Source organism: Ursus americanus, chromosome 12 (assembly GCF_024610735.1).
Source record: "Ursus americanus isolate L20-20 chromosome 12, mUrsAme1.1.p, whole genome shotgun sequence".
Lineage (NCBI taxonomy): Eukaryota > Metazoa > Chordata > Mammalia > Carnivora > Ursidae > Ursus > Ursus americanus.
The window spans coordinates 34,495,046-34,504,659 of NC_142138.1; the positions used below are offsets into that span (position 1 = coordinate 34,495,046).

The following is a 9,614-nucleotide window of genomic DNA, read 5'->3' on the forward strand; positions in this document are numbered from 1 at the left end:
GTGAGATTTCCTGCCCATCCATGACCAATCGGTATTATTTTTCAGTGACTGGTACTTTTGTGAGCACGATTGGGGTTTCTGGGAGTGATTAGCACTTTTCACCATTGATTGACAGGTTCAAACAGAAATGAGACAATAGGAGGAGTCATTAGGAATTCAAATGTAAGGTTAGTGTTTGCAGGGTTTGCGATTGATTTTAATAGAAAAAAAACCTGTATGTAAGGAAAGGAATTAATGTTTAAAAGGTTAACTTAGGAAGTACAAATCAATCTGTTCAATTTCAAAAAGAAATCTCAGAATTGAAATTAATCAAAAGTAATAAGAAGACGAGATAGCAATAGTTTAGGCATTCTTTCTAGAAATTTCTAATGTCGGCCACGGATACATTTAGTTCTTTGCTTTGGATATTTAAGACCCAAAGCTCTAAAATCTTAGAGACATCTCAGTAGCAAAGGTTTAGATTTGTTTTTTTCATAAATGAAAAATCTTGCAGAAAAAAAATAAAAATTGTTTGCTAAGAAAAGAAATATGATGAAGCTCTCCATTATATCCAGGGAAGATTCCTTAGGGAAATAATTATGGTGAATGATTCTAGCATTGACCAATAATTGATAATTGGCCACAAATAATTAGAGTAGAATGTCTTTACTGGTGTAAATTATGCTAATAGCTCAGCCTTGTCCCTAGGTGCTGATGTTGGTTTCTTATAAGTAATTTTGTTTTAAATTCACATTATAAATTTAGCATACTATACTTGAAAATTTAATCTTGTTTGGCATCAAAGCAAAGGCAGATAATACAGAATTAAGCAAGCCTAATCAAAGAAGAAAAATAAGATGCACACCCTCATTTTTCAGGATGTTTTGCTAAGGGTTGACTTCTCGTGGGAAAAGAAGTTTTCCGTGACAAAAATGCACACAAACTGTTTTTTACAAAGCAAAACCAAATCAGAGCAAACTGTGTGACTTGAGTCACCTCACAAATTTGGGTAGAAGCATTTCCAATACCTCATAAGTTGTTAATATTTAAAGGACGACAGCATAAATCCAATACCCGGTGCACGAAATAATCACGGCATCAGATTTTTATGCATATCCTGTGTGCAGCTCAGCATTCAAGCTGCATTTTTTGAATATGTTGTGACTAATATATGCCAAGTTTTCATCAACCTAGCATTTTTCATTTTTCAATTGACATACAAAGTTCTGTAATTTGTGTGCTCAGTATGTTAATATACTGAGATAGAAAGAGAAAATCCAATGCATCACGGTAACAGAGATAAACTGTCAGGGAACCTCGGTAGAAGTGAAAGGTCAAGAAAACAAGCACAATCCAGTGAGTGGCTAGTGTAAGGGTTTGTGTGGGTCATTAATAAGGCACACTTCCATATCACGAGATGATTTTGGTCATTCTTTTTTAACCAATCCACTCACCATCTGCTCTTCACTTTGCCTCCAAAAGTTCAAGGCATGCTCTATGAATAAGTGGTTTTCACCCTTTGCTGCAAATTGGAATCACCTGCCGATCTTTAAAAACTGCAGAGGTGTGGCTCCCACCGCGCCCACTCTGATCCCTTGGTGTGGGGCGCAAGGTAAGCACCAGGGGATTTCTCTGAGCTCTCTAGGAGAGGCTACCGTGCAGCCAAATTTGGGAAACACAGCTGTCAAGGCTTTGTGCCTTAGTTTTCTCTAATTCGGTCTGAAAAGACACCGATGTCCTTTCTTAGACATAGTTTAAAAAAATGCTTCTCCATCTTGCCATTGATTTTGGGCACACAGCTTCTTGATCTGCTGTCTTCCAAGAAGGATCACATCACAGTGCTCCGTGCTTCTGGCAAACTCGCGTCCAGCCTCTCATCTGCTCTCAACTTCTTTTTACTCTTTCATCCCTCAAACTACTACAGATCAACTGTTATTCCTCCGAGTTTTCAGTTCTTATCCAATTTCCTATCGTTAGCTATCTTTGGTATCTTATTGCCAGTTTAAGCATGAAAACCTTTCCTTTTCTTGTTATCCGAAAACCCACAGGTAGGCTCTACTCCTTTCTTCAATCTTCACCCAAGAACTAAGTTAAGACTCTTAGTGATATTTTATCTCATTAGAGTGGACTTCTCTGTTTCAGACTGTAGTTTTCTATCTGTCTCGTTCCAAAATGCTCATTGTTTCCGTACAAAATGCTGCTGTCAGACTTCTTGTCATTTCCCTTGCTCATTATGGTCACCTCGCCAGTGTGTTTCTTAAACACATCCTATCCAATTTGTCTCCCTATTCTCTTTCCCAGAGCCTCCTTCGGTTCCAAGCTAACCTCAGAATTATATCTGGAGGAGCGTCTGCCTTGGGAATTGATAGCAATACTTCCTAAATGCATATATACCAAATAGATGCGTGCAGAGGACTGTTCCACGATGGAAATGAACAAGAGCCTCTCTAGATTTCCTAGAATTACTGTAAACCTTAGAAACACAATTGTTCCTCACCCCTCTTCTCTTTCCTCAACTCATTTCTTCCAGACTCACGCAGGTGACACTGAGCCAGGATCATCCAAAGGGCCAGGAAGGAATACATCGAACTGAGGGTTATATGCATCTATGTCTGGGCGAGGGGACGTGGCACCAAGTTGTGGCAAACCAGCAGCTGTAGCCACACTGTTCTGTCTTCAGCTTCAGGATGTTTCCCATGGTCAAAAGGGCCCTAAGTTGTCTCTGACTTCAAAGCATTCAGCAAACAATAGCAAAGCAGAGCCACTAGAAAGGGACACCCGATTTCCATGACAAATATGGTAATGCGGTATTCGCTAGTGGAGCCCCTTCCTGTGTGGCTGTATGGGCATATACAGCAACACAAACTGGAATAGCATGGAACCTGTCCCCTGTTGGCAGAGGCAGCCCAAAGGAATGGAGAGACCAGTAACCAGCCCAGCTGGTGTAATACTGACTTGTTTCAAAACCAACTTGTAATTGATGCCAAGTAAAAGCACTGTGCACCCATCAAAATATGGCATGGTTGAAGAAATAAAATACATTCGGAACCTTAAAAAATATATATATGTACATCTATGTGTTCTATTCTTTGTCAGATTATGCAAATTATACACTTATTTGAAAAACTGTAGAAGGAAGGGATGCCCTCTTGCCTTCCACCAAGAGCCTGTTTACCACATGGACTGAGCTTTGTAAAATCCATCATTACCCCTGTTTCTGTCCCCCCACTGCTGCCACCCACCATTTCCTTCTCATCAGAGTCTACACTCAGCTTCTTCCTGGCCTCCGTCTTCCATTTTTGTCTCCATTACCCTCTTTCAAGTTCTACATTCTCATTTAACAGGTCACCACCACCTCGTATTTCTCAACTCCCTCCTGTAAATTTAGTTCTTGCCGTGACACTTTTCTATGATAGCTTTTCAAAGAGTCTTCTTTCAGAGGAAAAGAAACAACTCTTCTGTTACTGTTAAGTCAGAGAACCCATCCCAGTGAGGAGAACCCTATCTTCCTTCTGGATGCACCGCATTTCGGAGTTACTCAATGCACACATGTCACGTGATTATGAACGTCAATCCCAGATGTAGAAACAAGCTCAAAGTAACACACAAGAATCATAATGGCTCACGAATCAATAAGCAAGATTCAGTTGTCACAAAATCACAGAATGGGTTTTTTAAAAAGGGAGTTAAAACGATTAATATGATTATTTTTAGCTTGTTAATTTTAAAGGAAGTCGAGATGTAGGGTTGGGTATTAATAGAAGCGTGGTTTCTCTGAGTTTGGACTTGGGAAGGGGATAGATTTGTTTCAAATCCTGACTGCACTTGTGCCTTCAGCAAGCAATTGAACCTCTCAGGGTGTGTTTCCTCATTGGTGACACGGAGGGGTAAATCGCATCTCATTTGGAGGATATTTCCAAGGTCTAAGTGAGAGAAGATCTGTTAAACACATTGCGGGGCTGGGGCATGGGAGGAGCTCTGTAATGGTTGTTGACCCTGTTATTGTTGATGTCTCAGTACGCTTACTACCAGATATCTAGGGGTTTTTCCTATATTTCTTGAGCAGCTGTGATATGATTCTTTTTCAGACCATCCCAGATCCATCCCTGACTTTTAACATATCAACACAAAGAAATTTTATACTTTCTTAACAATACCTTAGCCTTATTCAGTATTAGGTATACTTTGCCCATTTTTCATTTACGAAAATTTTAAATGGAAAACATTAATACTCCATGTGCTTTCATTATAGTATATCTGTTATCAGCCTCTATAGCCACTAGATGTCAATACAATGTTTATCTGGGAAATTTAATAAAGACTCATTAGTATCCGACTTAATGATTAAGTAATGTATTTCTTTTGCAAGATATGTTAATTTGAAGGATTTCAGAACATTTCACTGTCATATTTATGGAAATCACTCCACCAACAAATGAAATGCTTCGCCTCATCCAGTTGTACATAGTTGCTGAGTAGAAAGAGTTTTAAGCCTGGATCAAATTAAAATTGCTAAGAAAAATGTATATAGGCAGAATATAATTGCCCTAATTGGATTTTCTCCAGGTACCTTACTTGCAGAAACAATGAGATCTTTATTATTCATAACTGGATAAGACCTATATTTCTTATTTCATTTTAAAGGTAGCATCTTAACTTTTCATAGTTACAATAGTAATTCTGAGAGAAGAAATAATCTAAGGTATTTCTATAATCATTTATTTCAGGGTATTGGCTATTTTACTATTTGGCTAAAGATCATTTAAATTCCTGTCAAAACTCAGCTTTGGACGTCTTGAGTATTTACTCTTCAGTCTTTAACCCTCAAATTATAGTTGATAACTTTTTCCTGAACATACTAAACAACTATTATTTTTTGAAGCCTCTTACTGGTGTAGAGAAAAGTAATTCAAATCTCCTTCCCTTTGACATTAGAGTGTCATGACTTAGATGTAAATTAGAAAAGGATCTCGAAACAAGCAAAAAATAAAAATCAGGTAAACAAAGAAGAAAAGAAACCATACTATCTTTATCTGGGAAAATTATTAGATGTATTTTTCCCCAAGTCCCAACTTTCCATGTTTTTTCTCTCAATGCAGCATATAACTTATCTGTTCATTTTAGGAAAAAAAAAAAATCTAACAAAAAACTTGGAAAAGCTACTAACCTAAGATAAATTTTTCATCTAATCTTTAGTCTCAATATTTCTTGTTATGTGTCCTGGTAGCATCCTATATTACTAACCCTCAACCCTAAACAAAATTGTACTGTAATAACATTTTAGGACAGGAAATGAAATTTTAAGACAATATTAAGAAGTTTCTATTTTTCTTTGCCTGTCTTTCCCCATCCACACTGCAAGCTGGCAATATTTTACATAAGATTATAATTTAATATATTAAATACTTTAGGAAGAAAAAGAGAGTAAAAACAGTAGGGAGGGAGGAAGGAAAGAAACTGAGGTCCACCTGAGACCACTCATTAATTTCCTAACCATTTTATGAAAATTCTCTTTACAGTTAGGAGCCCAGTGCCTGTTATGTAATGGATCGCTGTAAGCAGAGCAGACTCGGGCGAGTGGAGGAGGAGGAAATGTTGATGTGTAATGTGCAGGGAGAGACAGAGGGAATGGCGTGGTTGGCAAGAAAGATTTGTGTAGGTTCAGTATGTTCAACTGACCTATCTAACTGCCTGGGAGTTTTGACTGAGGTCCAAAAGGCGAGAATAAAAAGTGGTACCCACCTTCCAGGGAAGGACTAGCCCCTTGTTGTCCACCATGGTAGGTACCAGGTACATGAGCCTATGGAGCACTTGGAATGTGGTTAGTTGAACTGAGAATTGCTGTGAGTATAAAACACACACCAGTGTTCAAAGAGGTGGAATGCAAAAAAGAATAGGAACGATCTCATTAATATTTTTGTGTTAATTATGCATTGAAACACAATTTTAGATTTATGTGGATGAATAAAATGTACTAGTAAAATTCATTTCATTTCTTTCTTTTGACTCTTTTGTGACTACCAGAAGATTTAAAATTATGTAAGTGGCTTGCATTGTAATTCCACTGGACGGCACCTCAGTACACCATCCAGGAAGGCCTTGCTAACAGACCTTCACACCATCACCCGCCTCCACCTTAACACTGTAAGACTAATTAGAAAGTGAAAAAGGCTATTTAAAGGAAAAATTGAGGCCTGTCAGGAGAAGCACTGTGGCATCTTCCTTCCACTGAGCAAGGGCTGTGCTTTCTCCCCGCTTCAAGTCAAGCAAAGAACTTCAAAAAAGAACCATCTGTTCCAATCAAGTTGTGGATCTGAGGAGAAGCCCGACACCTCACTCCAGGGTTGCTGAAACGCTCAGGCGGCTCTCTCCCCTGGTACACGGGGCTGGAGGTGGTAAGAGGGCTCTTAGAAAAGCCACCTGGTCTTCTTACAGTTGGAGGAAGTCAGAAGCAGACTTAGTGATGGAAAGCAAGGAGGTAGAAGGAAGAGGCTTGGTCTCCTGTCCCTACTGGATGTCCTAGCGTGGGCAGGCTTCAGTTGGGAAAGAGAAAGGAGTTTTGAATTGGATGCGAAAGAAACATTTTGGCTTGCACAGAACTGTACTTTTTAATAGCTGAAAGTGACATGTCCAATACATGTAAAAAGACAAAAAAACCTATGGAATATGTCTGAGTTCAGAAGCAGGAAAAGATCTATTACGTTTCTTGTCTGTCTGCTCCATTAGAATTTAAGCTCCCAGAAGGCAGGGGTACTGTGTCTGTTTTGTTTTATTTTCACTTGCATAATCTAAGGGGCCTAAACTAGTATTTGATCACATGGTAGATATGCAATAAATATTGGTCAAATGGATGAATAAACAAAGACATAATATGATTAAAGGCAGTAATTGGAGAGAAAATACGTCCTTTTGTAACTTAGAATCTGGCACATTCAATAAACTCGACACTTGTGTTAAGAAAAGCAATGCCTATGCCATTGAATGACCATGAAGTGGCTGGTGGACAAGGGGAGGGATTGCTGGTCAGTTCAGCAAATGCAGTCCATTTTAGAAATTACAGAGTGTAGTCAAATCACGGCATGTTGCTCTACTATCCAGAACTCTTTTAAGTTTTCCTTACCAACAGTCTCACATTAAGGCTTGTGGTGCTTCAAATATGTCCAGTGTTTTAGAGTTATTGAACTTCTTTCAGTCAGTGAGGTCCTTAGTGAAATTTCTTCCATCATTCATGGTCAATTACCTTTGTTTTTTCAATTACTGGTCATCTTGTTTGAGATTGAGTTTTGAGTCTGATGAACACTTTTCCTCATTATTTTATGTAGATTCAAGTAACAGTGAGAAGGACTGTAACTCTGACAAAGCTAGCTGCTGCTACCTGCACAGTTCCTAACCTTCTCTAACAAAGCCCCTGTTAGGTGGCAAGTGATTGCTGCACTGAGGACCCAGGCCTAAAAGCAATCAGGGTCAGCGTGCGGGGTTCTTAGGTCTCTAAGACTTTAGTGCTCTATTTCTTTAGTTTTCTAGAACTCACTGACATCAGTTTTGGTACTTCAAAGTCAATAAGGGTATGATAAAATGTTAAACTTCTAGTTGAAAAAAGTTTGTGCCTGAACAGTTTTGAAACATATACTTAGGAGCATACAAATATACTCATGTCATATTCATGGCTATTATATTTCAAAGTGTGTCTAAGATAGTGACGATTATTTTACCTGGGTATGGGAACTTAGCTAAAAATATGTGTGCATAATCAGCTCCTCCCCCAAGCACAGGTTGACCATCAATCCCAGTTTCCGTGACGTTGGTCCACGTCCTGACATCTCTCTCTTTTTTCATTGCCTGACACCTTTGTTCAAAGGTAACAACTAGCCTTTAAGCTAGATAGATGAGAGCTTTCTCCAAACATTTTAAAAGCATTTATGCATATTTTAGACTATTTTATAAAAAGGGAATTAGGACTCTCTATTTTTCTATTTCTTGAAATAAAAATTTGGCCAATTTTAGTCTAATTGCCATCATTTCATGGACAGTGGGAAAAGAGTGTTGCAATCTTTAATAATTTTGGAAATGATTTCATCTTTCTTAAGGAGAAAAACCACAGGGAGCTGTCACACTAGAAAGGATAATCTATGAGAGGAGATGGGCAGAGCAGTACAAAAGACAAGGACAGCAGTAAGGGATAAAGATTGGGACAAGTGTATCAAATGGGTAGAAAAGGAGCCAAGTGTAGGGATATCAAATTGCTGTCAACTCAAGCATCAACTTGGATTAAGAATGGCTTTCCTGGAGCAGGTTGTTTTGAAAATTTTTAAGACTATTATAAGCTGTGTAGAGAAGAGAGTCTTGATCACAGTGCAGGAAGGGAGATTTGGGTCACAAAAGCCATGTACTTCCAGGCTCACCACCAATGCCAAAGAATCCTAGCTATGTCGACATTGGAGAACTAGTTCCAAATTTATTTTTTCCACTGAGAAAAGAAAACTTTTCCCACTAGGCATTTAAATTTAAAACAAATCTATGGTTTGGAAAGAACATAAAGCAAAAAAATGAAGGAGGAGGAGGGGAAGGGGGGAAGGAGAAGAAGGAGGAGAAGGGGAAGAAGAGGAAGAAAAAAGGAGGAGAATAAGATCATTTGACTATTTTAGAGTAGTTCACATCTTTGAGGTTTCCATTATTATACTTAAAACTACTGAGAGAGCTTGAATAGATGATTGGTGGGCCACTCCAAGAAGAAAGGAAAGAGAAAGAAAGAAAGAAAGAAAGAAAGAAAGAAAGAAAGAAAGAAAGAAAGAAAGAAAGAAAGAAGGAAGGAAGGAAGGAAGGAAGGAAGGAAGGAAGGAAGGAAGGAAGGAAGGAAGGAAGAAAGAAAGAAAGAAAGAAAGAAAGAAAGAAAGAAAGAAAGAAAGAAAGAAAGAAGAGGAAGGAAGGAAGGAAGGAAGGAAGGAAGGAAGGAAGGAAGGAAGGAAGGGAAAGAAAGAAAGAAAGAATTATGGAGAGTACAAAAAGTGCTACAAATCTAGGTATGAGGCAAATATTCTTCCAGTGCTCAAAAAGAGGAGAAAGAGATGAATTATATTCACCACGGAAAGCAATGGCTTCCTCCTCTCCAAAGTGAAAACCTCCACCTGTGCTCCCTCTTGTCATGCCAAGATCCTTCCTTCTTTTCTAAGTAGACAAATTTAGTGAAAGAACAGTGTGCCCAGTTACCTTCCCTTTTTCATCTTCTATGACCTCTTAATTCCTTACAATGGATTCCATTTCATTCCACTGGAATCTCACAAAGTTCCTACTTAAAGAATTGCTCAATGTCCAGTTTGCAGTGCATGATTAAATGTCTACCATTACACTTTCTTTCAGGTAACATCGTGTTACTGTAATGTACGAGACCATATGCTCGCCTGTAGTCACCCTCTATCTTTCTCAAGCTCCTCATCTGGCCCCTCCTGTTTGACTAAAGTACTCGCTTAGATTCTAGCCTCATTCCCAATGTTTGATCTCAGAAACTATGTTCATGACAACCATGAATTAAACTATATTTTTCTATCACCAATACTCAAGTCTCCTGCCTAGTCCACACCACCTAAATGTTGACCTTGTGTTCCAGCTGTCCACTAGAAATTTCCACGGTTGTTCTA

General features: G+C 38.6%; 1 pseudogene; it reads left to right on the forward strand.

The window, feature by feature from the left end:
• The first annotated feature begins 2,579 nt into the window (after positions 1 to 2,579).
• Positions 2,580 to 2,909, forward strand: LOC123794972 (cytochrome c oxidase subunit 7B, mitochondrial pseudogene; annotated as a pseudogene).
• Positions 2,910 to 9,614: the final 6,705 nt, after the last annotated feature.